The 22,020-nt window shown below is 48.9% G+C and overlaps 2 pseudogenes; both read left to right on the top strand.

The window, feature by feature from the left end:
- Nucleotides 1-1,126: 1,126 nt before the first annotated feature.
- On the top strand, nt 1,127-3,193 carry LOC136455527 (protein NUCLEAR FUSION DEFECTIVE 4-like; annotated as a pseudogene).
- A 7,713-nt stretch (nt 3,194-10,906) lies between these two features.
- Nucleotides 10,907-12,957, top strand: LOC136455529 (protein NUCLEAR FUSION DEFECTIVE 4-like; annotated as a pseudogene).
- Nucleotides 12,958-22,020: the final 9,063 nt, after the last annotated feature.

Consider the following 22,020-nt stretch of genomic DNA (forward strand, 5'->3'; position numbering starts at 1 on the left):
TTCCCTTTCTCTTTCTCCGATTTGAATTGATCTATGTTTTCTGAACCAGAGGTGGGGATTAGGGTTAGGGTTTCTTTGATTCCTTTTCTTTCTTTTCATTCGACCGATTCGATTTTCCTCTTTAGAGTTCATCCGAATCAGGATCTAGGGTTAGGGTTCGTGTGCTCGACCCCTGTTCTTTTTCTCTTCTTTGGATTTTTCTTTTCTTTAATTTCTTTTCTTTTTCGGATTTGATTCCGGTTGGAATGGGGATGAAATTGGGGTTAGGTCTTAGGGTTCGGCCAAATTCGAACCCACTCTTCTTCTTCTCCGAGCTTTCTGCGCGGGTTATGGTTAGGGTTCTTGAGATCCTTTTCCCCTTTCTCTTCTCTGATCCGAACACAGATCTTTTCTGTTCTTGCCATGCGCCAGGTGAGAACGGCGGTGCGGCATCTCTTCCCCGTGCCGGTGGCAGGTGGTGACCTGGGGTTCCAGTGACGTCCACCACCCCCGGTCCCTTTTCGCTTTGCTTTACCCGGTTAGGGTTAGGGTTACACAGAGGCAACCTAGCTCTGGTACCATTGTTAGGATCATGGGTGTACCTCTCTATAACCATAGATTCAGGAAGGCTGCTCGCCTTTCTCTGTTGAGGCACATCGGCAAGCGTGGACTGCCGATGCCTGCTGGTGTAGTAAGATTGTCGTAGTGGCGAGGAGGTGAAGTCCAGTGGCCCGGTGTAGACCTGCAAGGGCGACGGCGGTGCGGTAGGACATCCCGTCGCTAGCAGCACTTCTTTAGGATCAGATTAGGGTTTTCTGTAGGTGGGATGGTGGCTCCAGTGAACCTCGTTATCCGAGCCTTGATCCCCACATTCCTTTTATGTGTGCTGTGCGATAGGAGCCCACCAACCGTATTAGGGTTGGGCTCCCCCGATCAGGAAGCAGAGACAAGGGTCCAATAGACCGTTGAGGCCTATTGGTGGAGATCAACTAACATCAAGAACCTAGCACTTTCCCAACCATATTATAACATATCAACACTTCACCATCACAGATTACAATCCCATGCCCTGATGCTTCCTTGGAACGCAATAATTTCAGGTTCGACCCGATGGTGTTCGCGTTCGCCACCGGTAGGTGCTAACGGCATGGTTCGACCGGCCAGGGGTGGACCGGGTCGGTGGTTCATGTTGTTCGCGTGCCTGCTGATCATGTCTTCGTCGGGGGGGAGGCACCTACGCCTTCGGCATCTACTCCCGGGAGCCTACGGTCGGCGATGGGCTACGACAAGCGTGTCGTTGCCACGCTTTGCCTTCTTCAAGGACCTCGGCGCCACGTCGGTGTCCCCCGCGGGGCTCCTCAACGAGGTCGCCCTGCCGTGGCTCGTGCTCCCCCACCGGTGCCGCCATGAACCTCGCTAGGCACCTCATGGTCTACCTCTCCCTCGCCGGCCGCGCGCGCGCCCGCCGGTCTGGCCTATGTGCGCCTACATCTACGTCGGCGCCAACTCGCAGACGTTCGCCGACACCAGAGCCGTGATCACCTCCGTCAAGAACTTCCCGGACCAGCAGTCGTGGCGCTTTGCTCGGCTTGCTTAAGGGATACGTCGGGCCTCAGCAGAGCGTCATCCTCGCACAGCTCTACCTCGCCATCTATGGCCGTGGCGACGCCAAGTCGCTCGTCGTGCTCATCGCCTGGCTCCCCGCCAGTAGTGTCCAGATCATTTTCCTCGGCACCTTCCGCGTGATGCTGCCGCACGCCCCGACCGGCAGAGCAGCGACGCGGGTGGAGGCGGCGATGTGTTCCGCTGCTTGCTCTACATCTCGGTCGCGCTCGCGGTGTACATCCTCTGCCATGACCATCGTGCAAGGCAGTCCAGTCTAGCTCTCTCCTCCGCACCGGCTACCTCGCGTCGAACGACCGGGCTCCTCCTGCTCCTCTTCCTCCCCATCGCCGTCGTCGTCTGGCAGGAGTACCCGAGCGGCGAAGAACGAACTTGAGGAGCCTCTGCTAACGCTGCCCACGACGGTGACCATTATCGATAAAGCAACTGCCTTGGCAATGGAAGGACAAGGATCGACGAAACACGCCGGCGCCCGCTGCCGTCGTTGGCGTCTCCTTGCCACCGAGCTCGTGGTTGGTGCGCACGTTCTGCCCGCCGGCGCACGGCGAGGAGGTACTCCATCCCGGCAGGCGCTGGCGAGCGTGGGACATGCTGATCCTATTCGTGGGCTCGTGGCCATCGCCTGCGGCACCACCGGTGGCACGCTGACGGCGATCAACAACATGGGGCAGATCGGGCAGTCCCTAGGCTACCCTTCCGCGACCGTCGAGGCCTTCGTCTCCCTCATCAGCGTCTAGAACTACGCCGGCCGCGTCGTTGCCGGGTATGCCTCGGAGTCCCTCCTGTCCCAGCACGGCATCCCGCGTCCGCTCGCGCTCATGGCGGTGCTCGTCGTCTCCTGCGCCGGCCACCTCCTCATCGCCGCCGGCGCGTCGGGGGCCACGCTGTACGCGGCGTCGGTGCTCGTCGGCTTCTGCTTCGGCGCGCAGTGGCCGCTGCTGTTCGCTGCCTGTCCGAGCTCTTCGAGCTCGCGCGCTACTCCACGCTCTACAACCTCAGCGCCGCCGTGAGCCTCGTGGGGTCCTACGCGCTCAACGCGCTCGTCGCCGGGAGGCTCTACGACGCCGAGGCCGCCTGGCAGCATGGCGGCGCGCTCCCGGTCCCATGTGGCGGCGGTAGGGACAATGACAAGGCGTGCCTGAGCGTGGAGTGCTTCGGGCGGTCGTTCCTGATCATCGCGGCGGCCACGGCGGCCGAAACGCTCGTGTCGCTCGTGCTGGTTTGGAGGACGAGGGAGTTCTACCGGGGCGATATATACGCCAAGTTCAAGGACGCGGCGGAGGCCGACGAGTCGCTGGACGGTGGAGGCGGAATCATCGGAGGACAACCGGAATACCGGATGGCTAAGGCTAACTGCCACGCTAACTTTGTCGTCGCCTGCATTATTCTTTTGCAACCATGCCTTTTGAACCATAAGACGCGTTCCCTTTCCGCCAATGCCACGCCGCGCCAACGGCGTCTCCGGCCGGACGAGCACTTGCGTGCGCCGCTACGCCTACCTTGCACATGCCGCCTCCGATCCGTCCCCGGCTCTCGGCGCGGCGTAGGCGTAGCGCGCGCGTGCGGTAGCCATGGCGCCGGGCTGCAGTGAGGAGCCAAATAATAAAGACTCCTAGCCTGACGCCGGACTGGCCGGCCGGCGGACGGCGGCGGAGCTCTGGCGAGCGACGCGAGCGGCGTGGTCGATTGGCGTACGTGGACCCACCCGTCAGACTCCAAGCCTGACACGGACGAGGAAGAGACTCTCCTGCGAAGCGCCGATCTCGGCCGCCAACATCGCATCTGACAGCAGCAAGGCACCCAGGGGTGAACGGTATTTGAAGTACCGTCCACACCCCCGGACGGTACCCGAAACACCGTCCGCCCCCCAGGGTCGCCCGAGCGCCGTCTCCGCCACACGCCGCGGCTCGCCGGAACGCCGCCGAGTCCCAGCGGCCCCGCCTGCAATGTGCGCTTGCTCCTGGAGACCCTACGACCGGCGCCAATTGATCGCTCAGGTGCGTCCGCGAGTTTCTGAAGATGACACACACAACCCCCCCCCCCCCCCCCCCCCCCCCCCCCCCCCCCAACACAGTGGTGGACTGAACTGAACAGTGGTCAGTGGTCACATCACAGCAACTTATTATCCACTGCCTTATTCACAGTAGCAACGATCGTCAGCCTGTTCGGCAGACCGTAAACGATCGTGGATTATTTACTGCTGACTGGTTTGGTGTGAGAGAAAAATACTGTTACAGCTTATAATCCGCGATCGTATACGAGCAAACGAACAGGCTGACATGTATTGTTCAGATAATGGAAATTGTCCTTAGGTAAGAGATTCTGGCATGATTCAACTCCACTAATCATTTTGCAACGGTGCTGAATTCTTGAACAAATAATATAACAGAAACTTCCGTTTCTATCAGAAAATGCACTGCTCTGGCCACGCCAGTTTTGTTCTTCATTAGCTCTGCGAGGTAGATGAACAGAAAACTTCAGGCTTTGAACTGCAGTTACATAGAAACTACAAGTACAACGTGATCAAACATGTCATGCTATGCTGTACAATAAGGATCCGGTTGTCATGGTAGCGCATGATTATTCATCTTCTAGGTTCTAACACAAACTATGGTACTATCTGCATCAACAGAAATGGTTGCAAACTTGCAATAACTCAATAGTTTACACATCATGTGTATCATTTCAACAATATCTCTATGCTTCTTCCAAAGTCGTTACATGCAACTTCTTTCTGATAGACTTGTCTATGGTTGCACCGCTCTGATGTTGGCAAGCATGGTAACAACTTCTGACATGGTAGGGCGACGTTTGGCATCATGGCGAATGCACAAGAGCGCTACCTTGACACACTGGATAATCTGAGCCATTCCTTGCTCCTCAGCACGTAAAAATGGATCGACGAGCTTCCGTGGCTTCTTTTGATACTTGCGTGCCTGGAAGAATTTCGAATGTATTACAAGTCAAAATCCAAATTTTCTCAGTAGTCTCCCGAGAAAAACTACCACTGGCCTAGATTTTTTTAGTAAAGAGAAGGATATAACTATGGCAGCATATCATGTGCAAACGGAAGTGGCTCTAAGTGTTAGGATCGTGGGTGTACCTCTCTATAACCGTAGATCCGGGAAGGCTCCTCGCCTTTCTCTGTTGAGGCGCATCGGCAAGTGTGGACGCCGATGCCGTGGTGTAGTAGACGTCATAGTGGCGAGGAGGTGAAGTCGAGTGGCCCGGTGTAGACCTGCAAGGGCGACGGCGGTGCGGTAGGACATCCCGTCACTGGCAGCACTTCTTTAGGATCGGATTAAGGTTTTCTGTAGGTGGGATGACGGCTCCAGTGAACCTCGTTATCCGAGCCTTGATCCTCACCTTCCTTTTATGTGTGTTGTGCGACAGGGGCCCACCAACCGTATTAGGGTTGGGCTCTCTCGATCAGGAAGCAGAGATAAGGGCTCAATAGGTCGTTGGGTCTATTGGTAGAGATCAACTAACATTCTCCCCCTTGATCTCATTCCATCTTTCACTTTCACATTATTTATTTTTGTTCATTTCATTACATATTAGCGCATAGAGCATATCTTATCGTCACGGTCCATTGCCGATAGACTTAACAGATACAATACACTACTCTGTTCTGAAATAGATACTTATTTTTGGGCCTTCTTTTGTCCAGGAATTTTAGGCTTTCCCTTAAACCCATGCTAGCTACATGTTCTCTGACACATGTTGGGTGGTAAGCCTTTTGTAAGCGGATCCGCGAGCATCATTTCTGTACTTATATGCTCAAGATTTATGACTTGATCTCGAACTTTATCTTTCACAACATAATACTGTATGTCAATGTGTTTGGCAGCACCACTTGACTTATGTTGTGAGTATACTGTACTACCTGATTATTATCGTAGTATCACTTAAGTGGTCTATAGATGTCGTCAACCACCTTCAAACCGGGTATGAACTTTTTTAGCCAGTTCACCTACCCGTTGCCTCATAACACGCTACAAACTGTCATACATTGTGGACGATGTAGTCATAGTTTGCTTTGAGCTTTTCCATAAAATAGCTCCTCTTTGTGAGATGATAGAAAATCCACGTCTTGATATGTATTCACTCTCGCATAATCAGAATCTGAATATCTCACTATTTGGAGTCAATCAGATCTTCTATACGTCATCATGAGGCCTTTCATTCCTTGTAAATAACGCAAGACTTTCTTTATCAATTTCAGTATTCTATTCCAGAATTGCTCTAGAATCTGCCAAGTAAAAACCCGGTAACAAATGCCAAGTCAGGGCGCGTACATACTTGAGCATGTTATAAGCTTTCGACAGCTGAAGCATATGGAACCCTTTTCACTTTATCGATTTTATATTGATTTCTAGGGCATTGAAAATCCCCATATATGTCGCCCTTGACTATAGGAGCAGGTGAGGGACTATATTTGTGCATACTGAATTTCTTTAAGATCTTTTCTATGTATGCCTTTTGTGACAATCCTAATACATCTTTTCTTCTATCTCGGTGAATCTTGATCCCTAGAACGAACGAGCTTCACCAAGATCTTTTATATCAAGTTTTGAGAACAAAACTTCTTTATCTCCTATAGTAGACTGACATCACTACCAGCAAGTAAGATATCATCCACATACAGGACAAGAAAGATAAACTTTCTATTCTTAAACTTTGTATAGACACAATTGTCCTCTACATTCTCTTCAAACCCAAAATTCTTTATTGTCTGATCAAACTTCAAGTATCACTGTCTTAAAGCTTGTTTTAATCCATAAATGGATTTCTTTATGCGGCATCCCATACGTTCTTTTCCTTCTATGACAAAACCTTTTAGTTGTGCCATATAAACATTTTCCTCCAAGTCCCTGTTGAGGAATATCGTCTTTATATCCAAATGATGTAATTCTAAAACGTAATGTGCCACTAATGCCATTATAATTTTGAAGGAAACTTTACATGAGACTGGAGAAAAGGTCTCATTGTAATCAATTCATTCTCTTTGCATAAAGCCTTTTGCCACAAGTCATGCTTTATATCTCTCTATATTCTCTTGAGAGTCAAGTTTTGTTCTGTAGACTAATTTACAGCCTACTGTTTTGACTCCTTTAGGAATTCTTTCCAAGTCCCAAACTTTATTGGCATTCATTGATTTCATTTCATCTTCATGGCCTCAAGCCACTTTGATGAATGATCACTTCTCATGGCTTCTTCAAATGAGGTGGGATCATCCTCTATTTGAAATTCCTTAGTGTTGTACACTTTATAATCAGCAGGAATAGCTGATTTACTAACTCTTTGAGACTTTCTAGGGGCCTCCACATTTGGCACATCTTCTATTTGAGGCTGTTGTTGCTCCCCTTCATGTGTGGTAATAGGTTCTATAGGATCCTGAAGAATAGATTCCTTATTTTTATTCATTGTTGCCACAAGCGGAATAACAACAGGTGCTGACACCATAGTATCTTGCACTGTCAGTGCAGCGACAGTATGTAGTGAGAAAATTAGCTCATGAATTATTGGAGTGGGCGCATACACCCGCTTCACTTCAAGGTCAATTTCTCGAGCTACCATGCTCCCCCTCATCTTTTCATCCTCTAGGAAAACAGCGTGTCTCATTTTCATAAACTTTGTATATCACTCTGGACAGTAGAAACGAAAACCTTTTGACTTTTCTTTGTAGCCAATGAAATGGCAACTTACTATTTTGGGATCTAGTTTCCTAATATTTGGGTTAAATACTTTAGCCTCAGCAGGGCTCCCCCACACACTCAAGTGTTTAGTGAGGGTACTCTTTTGTCCACAACTCATACGGTGTTTTGGGCATCGACTTTCTTGATACTTTATTGAGAATATGAATGACCATTTTCAACGCCTTCATCCACAGGCTTAACTGTAAGGTGGAGTAACTTATCATACTATCCACCATATCCATCAGGGTGCGATTGATTCTTTTAGCTACTCTATTCTGCTGAGGTTCACCCGGTGTAGAATACTGGGCTACTATGCCATTCTTTTAGGGTATGCCGACTGTAGTACTCCCCTACGGTCAGACCTGACTATCTTAATCTTTAATATCTTAAATTTATCCAGTACATCTTTTCTTTCTTTGATTGGATAAATATAGCCATAATGAGAGTAATCATCTGTGAATGTTATGAATGAATCATAACCATCCACACTCTTTACAGGAAAGCTGATCACAGATGTCTGTGTGAATAATCTGTAAAATTTCTACGCTTAGTTTGTCATCTTTCTTAATCTTCTTGACATACTTTTCTTTTATGCATTCTCTGCATTATTCTAAATCTGAGAGCTCTAATAGAGAAAGAATATCTTCTTAACTTATCTTTCTATTCTCCCTCTCGAAATATGGTCTAAACGACAATGTCATAATTTCGACAACGCATCGTGAGCTCTTTTATGCCACCACTTCCAGATTAACAATCTATCACCAGCTGCTTCATCAGCTGAGTGGCATATATCTTTGAAGAGCCAGTGAACTGACTCTTTATATGTCTTTGAAGAGCCAATGAACTGCCTCTTTATTCTATTGAGATACTCGGTGACAGTGTCACACTCTAGGATTAAGCACACAATTTCAGGTTCAATCATATTCTTTATCACAGCCAAATATTTTTTATTGGTAGTGACACACTTCCTATATTCAAAAGTCATAGGACTTCTTTTGGGATTCAAAATCCTTCTCTTTAGTTGCCCAAGCGGCATCATTCTCTTTTGTCTCTCTCACCGGTGCCACAAACTCAGTGGAACACGGTGAGGTGACTACTCAGGCCACCTTAGACAAGATGAAAACTAGGTCAAAGCTTTTCTTAACATAAAAATAACACCATTTGCATGCCTTAATTCCAACGTTGATCAAAATCAAAACATACAATTATTCTTATACACTAATTCTATATCACCGTTGGGCAGAAATAGAATTAATGTATAACTCATTAACTTTCACAACTGTTCTTACACACTAATTCTACATCACCGTTGGACAGAAATAGAATTAATGCATAAATCATTAACTTTGACAATTGTTCTTACACACTAATTCTACATCACCGTTGGACAGAAGTAGAATTAATGCATAAATCATTAAAATTTACAACTCTTCTTATACACTAATTCTACATCACCGTTGGGCAGAAGTAGAATTAATACATAAATCATTAAAATTATGATATTGTTATTAACAACGTTGGTAAAAAAATAACAACATCATAATCATGTCAAATCTCCTTTTCTCCAATTAAATACCACATTGGTTCAAAATAACTGGAGTATAAACAACTTTTCTTTGGCTGTGGAAAAACTCTCTTTTTCTTGAATTTTACCCACATGGAAAATTGCTTTTTCTATTTCCTTTAATCCATTAATCAATTTCTAGGAAATAAACCTTTACTGGAAAACCTTTCTTTTTCTCCAGTTAAATATCACTTCGGTTCAAAATCACTGGAGAAGTATACTTTTTCTTTAGCAGCGGAAAACATATACTCAATTTTTTGAATTTTACCCACAGGGAAAAATTACTTTTCTATTTTTCTTTTGAGCTAATTTGCATTTTCAATTTTCTAGGAAAAAGAAAAAAAACGAAATTGGACTCTTGTTCTTCCTGTGTCGGCCCAAATCGGTCAAAATCAGGCTCGGCCCATCTGTCCGCGCGCGCACAGGCCGCACCCAGGCCGCAACCTAGGCCTGGGCCGGCAAAGTGCCGCTGGCGCGCTCGCTGCCTGCCTGGGCCAGCGACGGCCCGATCAATCTCGGCCGTCCGTGCTGATCCGACGGCCGAGCGTCGATTTCGGGCGGTATAAAAACCCGTCGACGCCTGAGTTCCTCAGAAACCCTAGTTCATTTTCCCCTTCCCACTCTCTCTCTTCGCTCTCTCAACCGCAGCGGCTCCCCTCTTCACTTCTCCTCAGCGCAAGGACAAGAGCCATCGAGAGTGAGACGACGAGCGAGCGGACGGTGGAGCGAGGCAGCCATGGCACCGTCGCCGCCCCCTCAGCCGACGAGCGTGCTCCCCGATGGGTGAGCACGTCGCCCGTCGAGCGGCCTGGCCACTGCGCCCCCTTGGCCAAGCCCGACGAATAGCCCGCCCCCTAGCTCAGCCCTTCTTCTCCCACGCTGGCGAAGGGCCATCTCGACGCACGACGAGGTTTGTCCCAGTCCCCTTTCCCTTTCTCTTTCTCCGATTTGAATTGATCTCTGTTTTCTGAACCAGAGGTGGGGATTAGGGTTAGGGTTTCTTTGATTCCTTTTCTTTCTTTTCATTCGACCGATTCGATTTTCCTCTTTAGAGTTCATCCGAATCAGGATCTAGGGTTAGGGTTCGTGTGCTGACCCCTGTTCTTTTTCTCTTCTTTGGATTTTTCTTTTCTTTAATTTCTTTCTTTTGATTGATTCCGGTTGGAATGGGGATGAAATTGGGGTTAGGTCTTAGGGTTCGGCCAAATTTGAACCCACTCTTCTTCTTCTCCGAGCTTTCTACGCGGGTTATGGTTAGGGTTCTTGAGATCCTTTTCCCCTTTCTCTTCTCTGATCCGAACATAGATCTTTTCTATTCTTGCCATGTGCCAGGTGAGAACGGCGGTGCGGCATCTCTTCCCCGTGCACGGTGGCAGGTGGTGACTGGGGTTCCAGTGACGTCCACCACCCCCGGTCCCTTTTCGCTTTGCTTTTACCCTGGTTAGGGTTAGGGTTACACAGAGGCAACCTAGCTCTGGTACCATTGTTAGGATCATGGGTGTACCTCTCTAGTAACCATAGATTCAGGGAAGGCTGCTCGCCTTTCTCTGTTGAGGCACATCGGCAAGCGTGGATGCCGATGCTACGGTGTAGTAGACGTCGTAGTGGCGAGGAGGTGAAGTCCAGTGGCCCGGTGTAGACCTGCAAGGGCGACGGTGGTGTGGTAGGACATCCCGTCGCTAGCAGCACTTCTTTAGGATCAGATTAGGGTTTTCTGTAGGTGGGATGGTGGCTCCAGTGAACCTCAGTTATCCGAGCCTTGATCCACACATTCCTTTTATGTGTGCTGTGCGATAGGAGCCCACCAACCGTATTAGGGTTGGGCTCCCCCGATCAGGGAGTAGAGACAAGGGTCCAATAGACCGTTGGGCCTATTGGTGGAGATCAACTAACATCAAGAACCTAGCACTTTCCCAACCATATTATAACATATCAACACTTCACCATCACAGATTACAATCCCATGCCCTGATGCTTCCTTGGAACGCAATAATTTCAGGTTCGACCCGATGGTGTTCGCGTTCGCCACCGATAGGTGCTGACGGCACTGTTCGCCCGGCAGGTGGTAACCGGGCGGTGGTTCATGTTGTTCGCATGCCTGCTGATCCTGTCTTCGTCGAGGGGGGGGCACCTACGCCTTCGGCATCTACTCCCGGGAGCTACGGTCGGCGATGGGCTACGACCAGCGTGTCGTTGCCACGCTTGCCTTCTTCAAGGACCTCGGCGCCAACGTCGGTGTCCCCGCGGGGCTCCTCAACGAGGTCGCCCTGCCGTGGCTCGTGCTCCCCACCGGTGCCGCCATGAACCTCGCTAGGCACCTCATGGTCTACCTCTCCCTCGCCGGCCGCGTCGCGCGCCCGCCGGTCTGGCTCATGTGCGCCTACATCTACGTCGGCGCCAACTCGCAGACGTTCGCCGACACCAGAGCCGTGATCACCTCCGTCAAGAACTTCCCGGACAGCAGTCGTGGCGCTTTGCTCGGCTTGCTTAAGGGATACGTCGGCCTCAGCAGCGTCATCCTCGCACAGCTCTACCTCGCCATCTATGGCCGTGGCGACGCCAAGTCGCTCGTCGTGCTCATCGCCTGGCTCCCCGCCATAGTGTCCAGTCATTTTCCTCGGCACCGTCCGCGTGATGCTGCCGCACCGCCCGAGGCAGAGCGCGACGCGCGGTGGAGGCGGCGATGTGTTCCGCTGCTTGCTCTACATCTCGGTCGCGCTCGCGGTGTACATCCTCGCCATGACCATCGTGCAGAGGCAGTCTAGCTTCTCCTGCACCGGCTACCTCGCGTCGACGACCGGGCTCCTCCTGCTCCTCTTCCTCCCCATCGCCGTCGTCGTCTGGCAGGAGTACCGAGCGGCGAAGAACGAACTTGAGGAGCCTCTGCTAACGCTGCCCACGACGGTGACCATTATCGATAAAGCAACTGCCTTGGCAATGGAAGGACAAGGATCGACGAACACGCCGGCGCCGCTGCCGTCGTTGGCGTCTCCTTGCCACCGCTCGTGGTTGGTGCGCACGTTCTGCCCGCCGGCGCACGGCGAGGAGTACTCCATCCCGCAGGCGCTGGCGAGCGTGGACATGCTGATCCTATTCGTGGGCTCGTGGCCATCGCCTGCGGCACCACCGGTGGCACGCTGACGGCGATCAACAACATGGGGCAGATCGGGCAGTCCCTAGGCTACCCTTCCGAGACCGTCGACGCCTTCGTCTCCCTCATCAGCGTCTAGGAACTACGCCGGCCGCAGTCGTTCGCCGGGTATGCCTCGGAGTCCCTCCTAGTCCCAGCACGGCATCCCGCGTCCAGCTCGCGCTCATGGCGGTGCTCGTCGTCTCCTGCGCCGGCCACCTCCTCATCGTCCGCCGGCGCGTCAGGGGCCACGCTGTACGCGGCGTCGGTGCTCGTCAGGCTTCTGCTTCGGCGCGCAGTGGCCGCTGCTGTTCGCTGCCCTGTCCGAGCTCTTCGAGCTCGCGCGCTACTCCACGCTCTACAACCTCAGCGCCGCCGTGAGCCTCGTGGGGTCCTACGCGCTCAACGCGCTCGTCGCCAGGAGGCTCTACGACGCCGAGGCCGCCTGGCAGCATGGCGGCGCGCTCCCGGTCCCATGTGGCGGCGGTAGGGACAATGACAAGGCGTGCCTGAGCGTGGAGTGCTTCGGGCGGTCGTTCCTGATCATCGCGGCGGCCACGGCGGCCGAAACGCTCGTGTCGCTCGTGCTGGTTTGGAGGACGAGGGAGTTCTACCGGGGCGATATATACGCCAAGTTCAAGGACGCGGCGGAGGCCGACGAGTCGCTGGACGGTGGAGGCGGAATCATCGGAGGACAACCGGAATACCGGATGGCTAAGGCTAACTGCCACGCTAACTTTGTCGTCGCCTGCATTATTCTTTTGCAACCATGCCTTTTGAACCATAAGACGCGTTCCCTTTCCGCCAATGCCACGCCGCGCCAACGGCGTCTCCGGCCGGACGAGCACTTGCGTGCGCCGCTACGCCTACCTTGCACATGCCGCCTCCGATCCGTCCCCGGCTCTCGGCGCGGCGTAGGCGTAGCGCGCGCGTGCGGTAGCCATGGCGCCGGGCTGCAGTGAGGAGCCAAATAATAAAGACTCCTAGCCTGACGCCGGACTGGCCGGCCGGCGGACGGCGGCGGAGCTCTGGCGAGCGACGCGAGCGGCGGTGGTCGATTGGCGTACGTGGACCCACCCGTCAGACTCCAAGCCTGACACGGACGAGGAAGAGACTCTCCTGCGAAGCGCCGATCTCGGCCGCCAACATCGCATCTGACAGCAGCAAGGCACCCAGGGGTGAACGGTATTTGAAGTACCGTCCACACCCCCGGACGGTACCCGAAACACCGTCCGCCCCCCAGGGTCGCCCGAGCGCCGTCTCCGCCACACGCCGCGGCTCGCCGGAACGCCGCCGAGTCCCAGCGGCCCCGCCTGCAATGTGCGCTTGCTCCTGGAGACCCTACGACCGGCGCCAATTGATCGCTCAGGTGCGTCCGCGAGTTTCTGAAGATGACACACACAACCCGCCCCCCCCCCCCCCCCCCCCCCCCCCCCACCCCCACACACACACAGTGGTGGACTGAACTGAACAGTGGTCAGTGGTCACATCACAGCAAACTTATTATCCACTGCCTTATTCACAGTAGCAACGATCGTCAGCCTGTTCGGCAGACCGTAAACGATCGTGGATTATTTACTGCTGACTGGTTTGGTGTGAGAGAAAAATACTGTTACAGCTTATAATCCGCGATCGTATACGAGCAAACGAACAGGCTGACATGTATTGTTCAGATAATGGAAATTGTCCTTAGGTAAGAGATTCTGGCATGATTCAACTCCACTAATCATTTTGCAACGGTGCTGAATTCTTGAACAAATAATATAACAGAAACTTCCGTTTCTATCAGAAAATGCACTGCTCTGGCCACGCCAGTTTTGTTCTTCATTAGCTCTGCGAGGTAGATGAACAGAAAACTTCAGGCTTTGAACTGCAGTTACATAGAAACTACAAGTACAACGTGATCAAACATGTCATGCTATGCTGTACAATAAGGATCCGGTTGTCATGGTAGCGCATGATTATTCATCTTCTAGGTTCTAACACAAACTATGGTACTATCTGCATCAACAGAAATGGTTGCAAACTTGCAATAACTCAATAGTTTACACATCATGTGTATCATTTCAACAATATCTCTATGCTTCTTCCAAAGTCGTTACATGCAACTTCTTTCTGATAGACTTGTCTATGGTTGCACCGCTCTGATGTTGGCAAGCATGGTAACAACTTCTGACATGGTAGGGCGACGTTTGGCATCATGGCGAATGCACAAGAGCGCTACCTTGACACACTGGATAATCTGAGCCATTCCTTGCTCCTCAGCACGTAAAAATGGATCGACGAGCTTCCGTGGCTTCTTTTGATACTTGCGTGCCTGGAAGAATTTCGAATGTATTACAAGTCAAAATCCAAATTTTCTCAGTAGTCTCCCGAGAAAAACTACCACTGGCCTAGATTTTTTTAGTAAAGAGAAGGATATAACTATGGCAGCATATCATGTGCAAACTAATCATCCTATGCAAACTTGGAAACTACCAATCAGGACCACTGGATGCTGATCCAGTGGATGGGGTGAGGGAGCTTAAGCTGAGGCTACGTGGCTCCGTCAGCTTTTGCTTGAGTTGGGTACTCCTCCGTCCAAAGCGACCCTGGTGTATTGTGACAGCATTAGTTCAATTTACATGGCGTCCAACCCGGTCCATTATTAGCGCACCAACCATGTGGAGATTGATCTGCATTTTGTTCGGGAGCGCGTCTCTCTAGGTGATGTCCGCGTACTACATGTTCCGACATCCTCTCAGTTCGCCAACATCTTCACCAAAGGACTGCCGTCTTCAGTGTTTTGTGAGTTTAGATCCAGTCTGAATGTTCGTTGCGCCGATGTTCCGACTGCGGGGGTGTTAGATTGTATTAGTAATAGTGGGACCTGAGCCCCTGTTATGATTGTGGGCCGGCTGGCGGCCCGTCTGTGGGCGCCGCCGGCCCTAGGCGTGTGAAGGGTGGCGGCTAGGGTTTCCAACCCTAGCCGCCCCTGCCTGGTCTCCCCAGGCCTTTATATGGTTGTAGCCTGTGCTCCCGTATAATCAATCTATTATTCCTCGCCTCAATTACTCTTTCAATTTGGTTGGAGAAGGTGGATTTTGTTATGTTTACAAGGTAATGCTTTATTTGAGACAGTCTTGAATGATTTTGTTATAGTACGAGGTAGCGCTATCTTGAGATCATGTTTAGTGTGAGATAAAATTGTGAACTTGTTAAATTACAATGCTAACTTGGGATGGGACTTCTCACCCATAGAATCTCGCCTATGCCTTTCCCTTTTCTTCATACTGTATGGATAACCCAAAGGACCCACCAAGAATTATATGCTAGTAGTATTCGCTTTAAACTTCCAATTGGGGCCATGTTCTAAAGTCATCCCTGTGAAGGGTGGGCTTCTTTAAAAAACACCACATACATGGAAACTTTCTAGAAGGCTTGATCACCCCTAGAAGCAACCTGCATGTCATGGGTATTGGTGGAATGCTAGCTCAATGCTTGCATATGCCAGTAATACCATTGATCATGGGCATTTGCTTTGTTTTAGTAATGAAAATTTTCTTATTCCATTAATCAAATGCTATGGCCAAATCGCATTTTAGCACTGTATATAAACTTTTAGCTGAAATCTTCTAGTCCCCTCTACATGTTGTGATGTATAACATTGGCCTTCAATATCTTTAGGGACAACTGCATAACGGTCTTGATGTTGCTGTCAAAAAACATAGGTCACCTAGGTTACAAGATCCAAGAGAGTTCATCGCTGAGATTTTAGCCATTTCAAATCTTAGACATAAAAATGTAATTGTGCTACATGGAATTTGTGTTCAAGGAGAAGAAAAGATACTCGTTTATGAATACAACAACAACAACAACAACAACAACAACAAAACCTTTAAGTCCCAAACAAGTTGGGGTAGGCTAGAGTTGAAACCCAGCAGAAGCAATCAAGGTTCAGGCACGTGAATAGCTGTTTTCCAAGCACTCCTATCTAAGGCTAAGTCTTTGGGTATATTCCATCCTTTCAGGTCTCTTTTTATTACCTCTACCCAAGTCAACTTCGGTCTTCCTCTGTCTCTCTTCACATTACTATCCTAGCTTAGGATTCCACTACACACCGGTGCCTCTGAAGGTCTCCGTTAGACATGTCCAAACCATCTCAACCGGTGTTGGAGAAGCTTTTCTTCAATTGGTGCTACACCTAATCTATCACGTATATCATCGTTCCGAACTCGATCCCTTCTGGTATGACCGTAAATCCAACGCAACATACGCATTTCCGCGACACTTATCTATTGAACATGTCGTCTTTTCGTAGGCCAATATTCTGCACCATACAACATAGCAGGTCTAATCGTCGTCCTATAAAACTTGTCTTTTAACTTCTGTGGTACCCTTTTGTCACATAGGACACCAGATGCTTGGCGCCACTTCATCCACCCTGCTTTGATTTTATGACTAATATCTTCATCAATATCCCAGTCTCTCTGTAGCATTGATCATAAATATCGAAAGGTATCCTTCCTAGCAAATATCATCGTTCCGAATTCGATCCCTTCTTGTATGACCACAAATCCAACGCAACATACGTATTTCCGCGACACTTATCTGTTGAACATGTCGTCTTTTCGTAGGCCAACATTCTGCACCATACAACATAGCAGGTCCAATCGCCGTCCTATAAAACTTGTCTTTTAACTTCTGTGGTACCCTTTTGTCACATAGGACACCAGATGCTTGGCGCTACTTCATCCACCCAATACATGCCAAAGAAATGCTTGGCATCTATCATTGCTGGCAAGTTTTAATTAAGATTGTAATCTCTTTCAATTCTTTTTGTTCACTGTTCTACTAGTATTTCTCAGTGATTTCTGCTGCAATGCATAAATGATTTGTGTAGATTAAGGAGAAATGAGTTTGTTAAATTGGCCTAAACGTCCTTCGAATAATTCAAGGGATAGCAGATGGTCTTGCTTATCTGCATGGGCATCCTCAGTACATTGTCCACAGGGACATGAAAGCAGGCAACATCCTTTTGGATCATGAAATGAATCCTAAGATTACTTATTTTGGTTTCGCTGTGAGGTTAGTTCCAAGTAGGCCTATGGAGGTGGATTTGTCTGTTGTTGGTACAATGTAAGTTCATCTGATACAACATTTAAGTTCGAAATGCAACCTTCTTTTATCTTCTGAGAGTTTGCACATTCTTTGGCATGACATCCTATATACCTGTCCTTCTCTTAGAGGCTATGCAGCTCCCGAATACATTGCCACAGGGAAAATATCGAAGAAGCAGGATGTATATGGCTTCGGCATTGTACTTCTTGAGATAATAGGTGGAAAGCTGTGCAAATCGTCTTATATAAGGAGTAAAGAGGTTACATCTCTAGCGCAAGCACTACCTGAATATGTAAGTATTGTTTTCCCAAAAAAGGCATGTCTTAAAAGATTTTACCTCAATAAATGTCTTGTTTTACAACTAGTTATTATTGATAAATAATCATAAAATTTCTATGTACAAATTTGTCAACTGCTATATAAATTTACCTCAATACAGTAAGATGTGCGTCTACACATCTTATGAGTTGCCTTAAATTTATTGGTCATTTTAAGACATTGGATTTTGGTGCACACTTGCAGAACTTGTTTGATTGATCCATCACTACTGAAAATTTGTTTGTGTACAATATTGTTTCTGTACTAAAACTTGCATATAGTAGGCTAGGATTCCAGCTGCATGGCCTCATGGCTCCCTTTCCATAATAGTTATAAGCAACGTATCATGTGCAAACCAACTAACCTATGTAAACTTGAAAACTACTAATCAGGACCACTAGATGCTGATCCAATGAATAGGGTGAGTGGTGGGATTTTTTTGCGCTTAAGCCCCCACCGTCGTCCTTTTTTTTACCAATACCCATACCATATCCCTGCCCGGTCTCCATTTCATTTCACCATTTTATTATGAGTGATAATAATCACCTATTGGGAGTAACGACAGGTAACTCAAGCTATCGAAAAATCCTAAGCATAGCAGCTACTCGCACCTGTACTAGTAGGACTCATAGGACAGATATATTTATGTAGGTGGTTTCCATAAAATGCATGTAACATAAATATGCATCATATATATATATATATATATATATATATATATATATATATATTTCAGTGCTTATTCAAAATAAGGATTATGCACCGGGACTTGCCTTGGGCAGGCGGGTGGTCAGCTATGTCAGTTGTCGGTGGCTCCGAGGCTTCCTCCTGTACGAAGACCTCCTCCTCGTACTCCTCAATCACCACCTCGTATTTCTGCTCTCCAGTGATCACGAACTCCACCAACGCGTTCTCTACATGCATGCAATGATGATGCCACACAGCATTTTAGCAAAAGCAGCTCTTAAAATAACAATACATCTACCAAGCTACTAAGCTAACTCTAATGACTAAGATACCAAGCTAATCATTATTCCCATCAAACCAGCTGGATTTCGCCTACAAGTGCTACTTAGCAACTAAAATATATTCTTACTCTTATTAACGATTTCCTATATACTACAACAAGGAGTATTTAGCTATCATATTTCTCAACCTATTCTAAGGTTACAAAAATTACAGTGAGCACATAATAATACAATGAATCTACTATAAAAATTTCCTGGCCAAAGCTATTACCAATTTGCCACAAAAAATCCAACAAATACTAATCTAAATAATACTAAACACTCACAAATGATTTAATAGCCGCTGGTATCAACAAATATATATATATATGAACTAAATACACTAACAGATAGAGCACAATTTCAGGAACCTAACAAAATTGGTTTCACAATTTTTGGACACCTATGCGAATTGATATTATTTTTCAAAGTTCAGCTCAGAAATTAAAATATAAGGCTATTTCTAATTTCTTAAGAAAAGGAAAAATGAATTCCACCTGTGGCCCACCACCGCGTGGCCCTGCGCGGACAGTAGCCCAACGCGAGGCGGCCCATAACGGGGAGGCCCACTGTGCGCGACACACATGCAAAAACGCCCCTAAACTCTGGGCAAACTAACCCGCAATCTATGTTACTATTCCTAGAGACAACACTTATGCAAAAGAACACTCAGACCTTTCTCCACTTTACAACGGTGAGGCCCTTGGCCACCCGCGCGCGCGCGCCGGCGCGGCGATGATGGCATTGGATGGCCACTGCGCGGACTAGCTGGGACCCGCGCTGGCACCACTAATGGGCCAACCCCTGTCTACAACCCTAGCACCTACACTAGCCCTAGGTTACAGGAGCGACGGAGCTCGCGGGAATTGGTGATCACGGCGTGCGGCCATGCGCGACAATGGCGCGGCCATGCCAGCCACCCTAAGCCACCGCGGGGTGAACTAGCTAGTGCTATAGCATCACTATCTTACCCTAGTTGCGGTTGCGGTGGTGGTTTGGCCAGAGGTTTCCCAGAACAGGGCTGGCCACAGTGTGGCAATGGGATGCGGCGGTGCTTCGAGATGGCGCGGCCACATCAGTGGCTACGACTGAGGCGGTAGAGGTGCAAGAGAGGTGTGTAGGGTGAAGTGGAGGTGAAGTCGGAGTTCGTGGTGTAGATGGATTAACGAGGGGTGGAGCGGTGGATGGCTGCCCTCGGCCACGGCCGGTCCCGACCTTAATGGAACGGTGAAGGGAAAACTCTAAATTGGAGTTCATCGTGGCTCGATTCAAGGCGGGTGGGGACGGTTGGCACGCAGACATCAATGCAGCATACACGGACATGCGAAATTGAAGGCAAGTGCCTACGCCCTAGCTCACCGTGGCCACAACACGACGATGAAAATAGAGGCTTGTCGGGCGCATAGAGGCGGGCAGGGGAGAAACGAGAGGACGGGAGGCGGTGAGGACGCGGTCGGTAGCTAGCGAGTGCACCTTGGCGCGATGTGGCTGGTGCAACCAGTATGGCCCATGGCCGGCGCTAGCCGACGGCACACGCTCGAGGTCGGCGTGGCCCACGCGCTGCAGTGCCATACATGGCATGGCGACGGCGGTTCGGCCCCGCACACACAGTGCCTAGGCGGACCAGAGGTGCAGCTCGGTGCAGCAGCAGGCGGGAGTGAGATGGTGATGCGATGGCAACGCCAGCGTCGTGACATGTGGTGGGGCAGCGTGTGGGGTAGGTGGCCGCGGTGCTCGGTTGTGCGAGCAGCAGCAACGCACGGCAACGGCAACAGGCGGTGGGGCAGCGCGACAGGGATGAGTCGGCATCCACGGCTCCACGCGGTGGCAGGGCGAGGAGGCTAGTGATGTGGCTAGAGCAGCAGCACGATAGCGAGACAGGACGTCCGCACGGCAGGGAGGCAACGGTGGTCAGGACGCCGAGCCCACGTGGTAGCAGCAATGCGCAGCCAGGCCGACCGACCCACGGTGGACCGCCGAGCGCGCCAACGCGCGCACGCATAGAACGCCCAACGCGGGGCGACGACCCCTAACGCATGGTGACCATGCCCACGTGAGGGAAACAAACCAGAAACATTGCTGTGCAAGGATTTTAAAGCATTGACCATGACTAAACCGTTGATCCAATACCCAAACCACTTTCGCTATACCAAAGAGGGTATATTAGACTACAAAAACAAGTCATAATACTACCCTACTGCTTAACCCAATCTCACCCAATAAATTGCCAAACATGGCAGTGTCTAACTATCGGTAGACTTGAAAATTTCTAAGTGTTAGAAGCTGAATTTGATTTCCAATTGCGATTTCTAAGCTAGTGGAAGTATTAGCTAGCAATCTCATTTTTTGACCGTGAGTATTTCATTGTCATCTACAAAGTTTACACTTCGAACCTTATTTAAGTATCACATACATGTTCTATAGCATTTTTGCTTAATAAAAATTGATTTTAAACCCTAAGTGATATAACATGACTATGGAATTAACTTTCATTTCATATTTCCATTGATCGTTTTGAGTTACGTAAATTGATCTACACTCTTTATTACATGCATTAACACATAAACATGATGCTCATGACATGTTTTAGTAAATGATTTATAGTGTAACACCAAGGGTGTTACAAATCTATCCCCCTAAAACCAAATCTCGCCCCAAGATTTCATGTGCTTAGTGTGGGAAAAGAGATAAGAAATACATTTCAATGTAACAACTACCTCGGTGAACTAGAAAGAAGGTGGGGATAATGCTTCAAAATATAACTTTCTTGCTCCCACGTTGCTTCGTTCTTCGAGTGATTTTGCCACTAAACTTTGTAGAACTTCACAACCCTGTTTCTAGTCACTCTTTATTTTTCGTCCAAGATCTTAACAGGATGCTCAATATACGATAAGTCATACTAGAGGGGAAGTCCTTCAATTTCCAAACTTCATCGGGGACCCGCAAACATTTCTTCAACTGAGATACGTGGAACACATTGTGGACCACAGAAAAAATATCTAGAAGTTGGAGACGATAAGCAACCAGGGCCACATCGCTCCAAAAACTTATAAGGCCTAACATAACGAGGAGCTAACTTTCCACGGACACCAAATTCGATGCACACCTCTCATGGGAGACACTTTTAGATACACATAGTCATCCACTTCAAACTACAAGGGCTTTCTTCTCTTGTTCAGCATAAGTTTTCTGTCGGCTCTGAGCTGCCTTCAAATGACTCTGAATAATACTGACTTGCTCTCGAGCCTCCTTGATAAAATCATGTCCAAAATATCCATGGTCTCCCACTTCAACCCAGTTAAGTGGTGTCCTACATTTCTTTCCATACAGAGCTTCAAAGGGTGCCATACCAATAGGTTTCTTGATAGCTATTGTTGTAAGAAAACTCAACTAAGTTCAAGCATTTGTCCCACTTCTCAAGAAAAGAAATGGCACAAGCTCTCAACATATCCTCAAGTACCTGATTTACCCTTTCTGTTAGCCCATTAGTTTATGGATGATAAGCTGAACTTCTGAGGAGGACTAGTACCAAGACATTGCTGAAGTTGCCCCTAGAAATGAGAGACAAAGACTGACCCTCTATTAGAGACTGATAGTAAG

Source organism: Miscanthus floridulus, chromosome 5 (genome assembly GCF_019320115.1).
Source record: "Miscanthus floridulus cultivar M001 chromosome 5, ASM1932011v1, whole genome shotgun sequence".
Classification (NCBI taxonomy): Eukaryota; Viridiplantae; Streptophyta; class Magnoliopsida; order Poales; family Poaceae; genus Miscanthus; species Miscanthus floridulus.